The sequence below is a fragment of the Arachis duranensis genome, unplaced genomic scaffold (genome assembly GCF_000817695.3).
Source record: "Arachis duranensis cultivar V14167 unplaced genomic scaffold, aradu.V14167.gnm2.J7QH unplaced_Scaffold_136971, whole genome shotgun sequence".
NCBI classification, from domain to species: domain Eukaryota; kingdom Viridiplantae; phylum Streptophyta; class Magnoliopsida; order Fabales; family Fabaceae; genus Arachis; species Arachis duranensis.
The window spans coordinates 1-9385 of NW_026264007.1; the positions used below are offsets into that span (position 1 = coordinate 1).

General features: G+C 38.4%; 1 non-coding gene across 1 annotated transcript; it reads left to right on the forward strand.

Moving 5' to 3' along the window:
- The first annotated feature begins 4347 nt into the window (after positions 1 to 4347).
- LOC127743807 (small nucleolar RNA R71) lies at positions 4348 to 4455 on the forward strand. The gene has a single exon (XR_008005150.1). It is a non-coding gene; the product is annotated as a small nucleolar RNA R71 (small nucleolar RNA).
- Positions 4456 to 9385: the final 4930 nt, after the last annotated feature.

The following is a 9385-nucleotide window of genomic DNA, read 5'->3' on the forward strand; positions in this document are numbered from 1 at the left end:
TTCTAGCTTATACCACGAAGATTCTGATTAAGGGATCCAAGAGATATCCACTCAATCTAAGGTAGAACGGAGGTGGTTGTCTGGCACACGTTCATAGGTGAGAATGATGATGAGTGTCACGGATCATCACATTCATCAAGTTGAGAAACAAGTGATATCTTAGAACAAGAATAAGCCGAATTGAATGGAAGAACAATAGCAATTGCATTAATACTCGAGGTACAGCAGAGCTCCACACCTTAATCTATGGTGTGTAGAAACTCCACTGTTGAAAATACATAAGTGATAATAGTGATCATTGGTTTCGGCCCCAGAGAGGGAACCAGAAGAACCAAGATGTCTAATACAATATCAAAAGGTCCTATTTGTAGAGAACTAGTAGCTTAGGGTTTACAAAGATGAGTAAATGACATAAAAATCCACTTCCGTGCCCACTTGGTGTGTGCTTGGACTGAGCATTGAAGCATTTTCGTGTAGAGACTCTCTTCTTGGAGTTAAACGCCAGCTTTTATGCCAGTTTGGGCGATTAAGTCCCATTCTTGTGCCAGTTCCGGCATTTTAAGCCAGAATTCTTGAGCTGACTTGGAACGCCTGTTTGGGCCATCAAATCTCGGGCAAAGTATGGACTATTATACATTGCTGGAAAGCCCAGGATGTCTACTTTTCAACGCAGTTGAGAGCGCGCCAATTGGGTTTCTATATCTACAGAAAATATACTTCGAGTGCAGGGAGGTTAGAATCCAACAGCATCTGCAGTCCTTTTCAGCCTCTGAATCAGATTTTTGCTCAGGTCCCTCAATTTCAGCCAGAAAATACCTGAAATCACAGAAAAACACACAAACTCATAGTAAAGTCCAGAAAAGTGAATTTTAAATAAAAACTAATAGAAATATAATAAAAACTAACTAAAACATACTAACAACATACTAAAAACAATGCCAAAAAGCGTATAAATTATCCGCTCATCAATGGGCTTGTCCTATTCAATGAGGATGTCTCCCTCTATGACAATCCCAGCTGAATAGCAAAGGTGACATATGAGATGAGGAAAGGCTAATCTTGCCAAAGGTGAGGACTTGTTAGCCACCTTGTAGAGTTCTAGAGGTATGATTTCATAAACTTCTACTTTCTCTCCAATCATGATACTATGGATCATGATGGCCCGATCCACAGTTACCTCAGATCGGTTGCTAGTGGGAATGATAGAGCGTTGGATGAACTCCAACCATCCTCTAGCCACAAGCTTAAGATCTGATCTTCTCAATTGAACCGGGTTGCCTCTTGAGTCTCTTTTCCATTGAGCTCCTTCTACACATATGTCCATGAGGACTTAGTCCAACCTTTGATCAAAGTTAACCCTTCTAGTGTAGGTGCATGCGTTTTCTTCCATCATTGGCAAGTTGAACGCTAGCCTCACGTTTTCCGGACTGAAATCTAAGTATTTTTCCCGAACCATTGTAAGTCAATTCTTTGGGTTTGGGTTCATACTTCGATCATGGTTCCTAGTGATCCATGCGTTTGTATAGAACTCTTGAACCATTAAGATTCTAACTTGTTGAATGAGGTTGGCAAGAACTTTCCAACCTCTTCTTCGGATCTCTTGTCGGATCTCCGGATATTCACCCTTTTTGAGCCTTAAAGGGACCTCAGGGATCACTTTCTTCTTGGCCACAACTTCATAGAAGTGGTCTTGATGAACCTTTGAGATGAATCTTTTCATCTCCCATGACTCAGAGGTGGAGGCATTTGCCTTCCATTTCCTCTTTCTAGAGATTTCTCTGGCCTTAGGTGTCATAAATAGTTATGGAAAAATAAAAAGTAATGCTTTTATCACACCAAACTTAAAATATTTGCTCGTTCCTAAGCAAAAGAAGAAAGAAAGATGTAGAAGAAGAAAATAGAGGAGATGGAGGATGTATAGGGTTCGGCCAAGGGTAGAAGAAGGTGGCTGTGATGTGTAAAAATGAAGGAGTGAAGGAGGGTATTTATAGGGAAAATGAGGGGAGTGGCTGAAAGGTTTGGGTGGGTTTGGGAGGGAAATGGTTTTGAATTTTGAAGGAGGGTGGGGGTTTTTGGGGAAGAGTTAAGGAAGTGATTGGCGAAGGGTATTTGGGGAAGAGTTTTGGAGGTGATTGGTGAAGGGTATTTGGGGAAGAGTGTTGTAGAAAGGTGTGAAGAGGAGAGAGAGTGAGTTGAGGTTGGTGGAGATCCTGTGGGGTCCACAGATCCTGAGGGGTCAAGGAATTCTCATCCCTGCTCTAATTGGGCGTTCAAAACGCCTCAGAGTGCAATTTTGGCATTTAAACGCCAGTTTGTTGCCCTGTTCTGGCGTTTAAACGCCAGCTTTCCTTCCTATTCTGGCGTCTAAACGCCAGTTTGTTACCCTGTTTTGGCGTTTAAATGCCAGTCTGGTGCCCTATTCTGGCGTTTAAACACCCAGAAAGGTGCCAGATTGGGCGTTTAAACGCCCATTTTGCTCCCCTTACTGGCGTTTAAACGCCAGTAAGTCCTTCTTCCAGGGTGTGCTATTTTCAATGCTATTTTTTTATTTTTATAATTGTCTTTGTGACTTCACATGATCATCAACCTTAAAAAAACAAAATAATATAGATAAAATTAAAATAAATTTGGGTTGCCTCCCAATAAGCGCTTCTTTAATGTCAATAGCTTGACAGTGAGCTCTCATGGAGTCTCACAGATGATCAGAGTATGGTTGAGATCTCTCAATACCAAATTTAGAGTTTGGTTGTGGCCTCCCAAAACCAAACTTAGAGTTTGAATGTGGGGGCTCTGTTTGACTCTGTATTGGGAGAAGCTCTTCATGCTTACTCTCCATGGTTACAGATGGAGAACCTTGAGTCTTTACTACAAGGCGTTCTTCATTCACATGAAGGATCAACTCTCCTCTGTCAACATCAATTACAGCTCTTGCTGTGGCTAGGAAGAGTCTTCTAAGGATGATGGATTCATCCTCATCCCTCCTAGTGTCTAGGATTATGAAATCAGCAGGGAAGTAAAGGCCTTCAACCTTCACTAGCACGTCCTCTACTAGTCAATAAGCCTTTTCATAGATTTATCTACCATCTCTAATGAGAATTTGGCAGCATGTACCTCATAGATTCCCAGTTTCTCCATTATAGAGAGATGCATCATGTTTATCCCTGACCCCAGGTCATACAGAGCTTTTTCAAAGGTCATGGTGCCTATGGTACAGGGTTAAAAATTTACCAAGATCCTGTTTCTTTTGAGGTAAATTTTGCTAAACCAATGTATTCAGTTCATTGGTGAGCAATGGAGGCTCTTCCTCCCAAGTCTCATTACCAAATAGCTTGGCATTTAGCTTCATGATTGCTCCTAAATATTGGGCAACTTTTCCTTCAATAATGTCTTCATCCTCTTCAGAAGATGAGTAGTCATCAGAGCTCACGAATGGTAAAAGGAGATCCAAGGGAATCTCTATGTTCTTTGTGTGAGCCTCAGATTCTTTTGGTTCCTCATTAGGGTATTCCGTACTGACCATTGACGTCCCCTGAGGTCTTCCTCATTGGGATTCACGTCCTTCTCCTCCTCTAAGGTTTCGGCCATGTTGATTATATCAATGGCCTTGCACTCTCCTTTGGGATTCTCTTCTGTATTGCTTGGGAGAGTGCTAGGAGGAGTTTCAGTAACCCTTTTACTCAGCTGGCCCACTTGTGCCTCCAAATTTCGAATGGAGAATCTTGTTTCAGTCATGAAACTAAGAGTGGCCTTAGATAGATCAGAGACTATGTTTGCTAAGTTAGAAGGATTCTGCTCAAAATGCTCTGTCTGTTGCTGAGATGATGATGGAAAAGGTTTGTTATTGCTAAACCTGTTTCTTCCACCATTGTTATTATTGAAGCCTTGCTTTTGTTGATCCTTCCATGAAAAGTTTAGATGATTTTTTCATGAAGGATTATAGGTGTTGCCAAAGGCTTCACCCATGTAATTCACCTCTGCCATTGCAGGGTTCTCAGGATCATAAGCTTCTTCTTCAGAAGAAGCTTCTTTAGTACTGTTGGATGCATTTTGCAATCTATTCAGACTCTGAGAGATCATATTGACTTGTTGGGTCAATATTTTGTTCTGAGCCAGTATGGCATTCAGAGCATCACTTTCAAGAACTCATCTCTTTTGAGGCGTTCTATTACTCACAGGATTCCTCTCAGAGGTATACATGAACTGATTATTTGCAACCATTTTAATAAGTTCCTGCGCTTCTGTAGGCATTTTCTTTAGGTGAATGGATCCACCTACAGAGTAGTCCAGTGACATCTTGAAAAATTCAGACAGACCATCATAGAATATATCTAATGTGGTCCATTCTGAAAGCATGTGAGAAGGACACTTTTTGGTCAGTTTCTTGTATCTTTCCCAAGCTTTATAGAGGGACTCACCATCTTTTTGTCTGAAGGTCTGAACATCCACTCTAAGCTTGCTCAGCTTTTGAGGAGGAACGAACTTGGCTAAGAAAGCCGTGACCAGCTTATCCCAAGAGTCCAGGCTATCTCTAGGTTATGAGTCTAACCATGTTCTAGCTCTGTCTCTGCAAAAGGAAAAAGAATAAGCTTGTAGACTTCAGGATCAACTCCATTGGTCTTAAAAGTATCATAGATCTGCAAGAACTCAGTTAAGAACTGATAAGGGTCTTTTGATGGAAGTCCATGAAACTTGCAGTTCTATTGCAATAGAGAAACTAATTGAGGCTTTAGCTCAAAATTGTTTGCTCCTATAGCAGGGATTGAGATGCTTCTTCCATAGAAGTTGAAAGTTGGTGTAGTAAAATCACCAAGCATCTTCCTTACATTGTTGTTTGGTTCGGCCATAATTGTTTCTTTTGCTGCTTCCTTTTCGAAAATTTCAGTGAGGTCCTCTTCAGAGTTTTATGCTTTAGCTACTCTTAGCTTCCTCTTCAGAGTCCTTTCAGGTTCAGGATCAGCTTCAACAAGTATGCCTTTATCTTTGTTTCTGCTCATATAAAAGAGAAGAAAACAAAGAAAATATGGAATCCTCTATGTCACAGTATAGAGATTCCTTGAGGTGTCAGAGGAAAATAAGAATGGAAGGATGAGGTAGGTAAGAAAGAATTCGAACACTCAAAGAGAGATGGAGTTCGAATTGACAATGGAGGAGGAATCTTAGTGTTTAAATAGAAAAAGATGAGAGCGAAGAAGAAATTTTTGAAAATTAAAAATTAAAATAATTAGTTAATTAAAAGGGATTTAAAAAAAGTTAATGTTTTTCGAAAATTAAGAGTGAAAAAGGTGGTTTTGAAAAAGATAAGAAATAAATTTGAAAACGATAAGAAGTTAGAGCAAGATTTTGAACTCAAGGATTTTTAAAAAGAAGATATGATTTAAAAAAGATATTTTTGAAAAACAAATTAAAAAGATTTGATCTTTAAAATTAATGACTTGATTAACAAGAAACTAAAAGATATGATTCTAAATTTCAAATATGGAATCTCTCTTAACAAGAAAGTAACAAACTTGAAATTTTTTAATCAAGATTATTGAAAATATAAGGAAAAGATTTGATTTTTGAAAAAGATATGATTTTGAAAAATATATGATTGAAAATATTTGATTTGAAAAACATTTGATTTTAAAAAAATATGAAGATTTGAAAAAGATTTGATTTGAAAACAAAATTCCTCTCCTTGTGTCATCCTGGCGTTAAACGCCCAGGAGCTGCATGTTTTGGGCGTTTAACGCCCAATTACTGCATGGTTTGGGCGTTTAAACGCCCAGCCAGGTACCCTAGCTGGCGCTTAAACGCCAGGTTTCCTTCTTCACTGGGCGTTTTGAACGCCCAGCTTTTTCTCTGTAATTCCTCTGCTTTATGTTCTTGGATCTTCATTTTGCAAAATCCTTTATTCAAGAAGATATGTTTTCAATTTTGAAAAACAACAAAATGAGTCGAAACATATAATTCTTGGATCAAAACACAAGATATATGCAAGAACATTATGAACGTCAAGATGAACACCAAGAACAATCTTGAGATCAAGATGAACATCAAGAACTCAGTTTTCTTAATGAAAGAAAACATGGAGGACACCAAACTTAGAACTTTCTGATGTTTGGGTAATATGAATGCAAGAATGCATATGTAGAACATCATGCAGTGCAAATCAATAAATCACGAAGATCAAACAAGGCAATTCATCAAGAACGACTTGAAGATCATCAAGAACACAATGCATGTGTTTCGAAAATTGCAAGACAATTAAAATCATGCAATTGACACCAAACTTAAAATTTGGCCCTATATTCAAACAAGAACCATGAAATATTTTTGAGTTTTTATGATTTTATGAATTTTTTTGGGTTTTTTGAAAATAATTTTGGAAAAACGAAAAAGAAGAAAAAATTTTGAAAGATTTTTGAAAACTTTTTGAAAATAAAACAATGGTTAAAACAAGAAGAAAATTACCTAATCTGAGCAACAAGATGAACCGTCAGCTGTCCAAACTCGAACAATTCCCGGCAACGGTGCCAAAAACTTGGTGCACAAAATTGTGATATATAATGGTGCCAACAACTTGGTACGTACAATTGTAATCTCACTCTTTTTCACAACTTCGCACAACTAATCAGCAAGTGCACTGGGTCGTCCAAGTAATAAACCTTACGTGAGTAAGGGTCGATCCCACAGAGATTGTCGGCTTGAAGCAAGCTATGGTCACCTTGTAAATCTCAGTCAGGTGGATTCAAATGGTTATGGAGTTTTAATAATTAAAAAGATAAATAAAACATAAAATAAAGATAGAGATACTTATGTAATTCATTGGTGGGAATTTCAGATAAGCGTATGGAGATGCTTCATCCCTCTTGAATCTCTGCTTTCCTATTGCATTCATCCAATCCTTCATACTCCTTTCCATGGCAAGCTGTATGTTGGGCATCACCGTTGTCAATGGCTATTTCCCGTCCTCTCAGTGAAAATGGTCCAAATACGCTGTCACCGCACGGTTCTCGATCTGTCGATTCTCGATCATGTTGGAATAGAATCCAGTGATCCTTTTGTGTCTGTCACTATGCCCAACACTCACGAGTTTGAAGCTCGTCACAGTCATCCCTTCCCAGATCCTACTCGGAATACCACAGACAAGGTTTAGACTTTCCGGATCTCAAGAATGGCCGCCAATAATTCTAACTTATACCACGAAGACTCCGATCTTTCGGAATGGAGGCTAAGAGATATACGTTCGATCTAAGGTAGAACGGAAGTGGTTGTCAGTCACACGTTCATAGGTGAGAATGATGATGAGTGTCACGGATCATCACATTCATCAGGTTGAAGTGCAAGCAAATATCTTAGAATAAGAATAAGCATGAATTGAATAAGAAAACAATAGTAATTGCATTAATACTCGAGGAACAGCAGAGCTCTACACCCTTAATCTATGGTGTGTAGAAACTCCACCATTGAAAATACATAAGTGATAGAGGTCCAGGCATGGCCGAGAGGCTAGCCCCCAAGTCTAAGGAAAACATTCCAAAGATAGATGCCAAGATTCCAAGATGAAAATACAATAGTAAAAGGTCCTATTTATAATGAAAATAGCTACTAGGGTTTACAGAAATAGGTGATTAATGTAGAAATCCACTTTCGGACCCACTTGGCGTGTGCTTGGACTGAGCATTGAAGCTTTCACGTGTAGAGGTCTTCCTTGGAGTTAAACACCAGCTTTGGTGCCAGTTTGGTCGTTTAACTCTAACTTTTATGCCAGTTCTGGCATTTTGACGTCAAAAAAGGACAGAGAGCTGGCATTTTGACGCCATTTTATGTCGTTGAAACTCGCGCAAAGTATGGACTATTAAATATTTCTGGAAAGCCCAGGATGCCTACTTTCCAACGCAATTAAGAGCGCGCCATTTGGAGTTCTGTAGCTCCAGAAAATCCACTTCAAGTGCAGGGAGGTCAGAATCTAACAGCATCTGCAGTCCTTTGTCAGCCTCTGAATCAGATTTTTGCTCAGGTCCCTCAATTCCAGTCAGAAAATACTTGAAATCACAGAAAAACACACAAACTCATAGTAAAGTCCATAAATGTGAATTTTGCTTAAAAACTAATAAAAATATACTAAAAACTAACTAAATCATACTAAAAACTATATAAAAACAATGCCAAAAAGCGTATAAATTATCCGCTCATCAATGACACATAATAGCCTAGTACGATTTATGTCCAAATTCCTCCCCACAATATCCTAACATGATTTATGTGCAACAACCTAAAGCTCAAGAACCTGGGACGATTTATAAAGAGAAAGCGCCTATAAATAAACCTGAATGTTGTATAACGAACCATAGATGAATTGAGAGATTTGGAGGAGATGGCTGAGAGTGTGTATTAATCTTGTCTTAAAGAGTACAAGTAACCTACCTATGGGTTCACTTGTCAAGTCAACATATGGACGTTTGGCTGAGTTCTTTGTCAGTAAAGGGAAGAAAGTAGAGTCGCAGTTTGGAGCCAAGCAAGAATTTTGCCAAACACTTGTGAAGACGATTGAGAAGAATCTACAAGCCTTTAAAAACAAGCGGGTTGGGCTATACGACAAAGAAAACTCCAAGTTTGTTGTGAATGAGATTGCACTGACAAGAGGAAGAATTGCTTTGACTACGTGTAAGGTTTTGCTATCCGCACACACATGTGACTGTGCATATTTTCAAGTCATTCATTATCCCTGTTGTCATGTGCTTGCAGCTTGTTCGTATTACAGACTGGACTGGAAGACTTATGTTGATGACGTGTATCGCTGGTGTAGAATTTAAAATTCACAAACTAACCGGCAAGTGCACCGGGTCATTCCAAGTAATATTTTAGGTAAGTGAGGGTCGATCCCACAAGGATTGATGGATCAAGCAACAATGATTGAGTGAATTGCTTAGTCAGACAAGCAGAAAATGGTATTTTGAGAGTTCAGTGCATTAAATGGTAAATTCAGAGAATTCAGAAAACAATCAATAAAAGTGGTGTGAAGAATATGTGAGAAACCAGTTAAGGTTTCAGAGATATTTATCTTCCGGGTTAACTTTTCTTACCAACTATTTTAATCATGTAAGATTCAATTCATGGCAAACTATATTTGACTAAACCCTAATTTCTTAGTAATTTAGTCTCCTCTAACCTAGTTGACCGCCAATTCCTTGGTCACTTAAGTTTAATTATAGATTTAAGTCCAATTCTAGTTTATATATCACAAAAATCCTATTTACCCAAATATAACAGGATTATATGTTACTTATCTCGTTAAATCCAGATAATTAGTAATTTAGGAGAAATTGTTTTCAAGCTGTTGTCCAAATAAATTACTTTTCCAAGGTTCATAATAACTCAAAAAGAAAAAGGGTTATTCTTC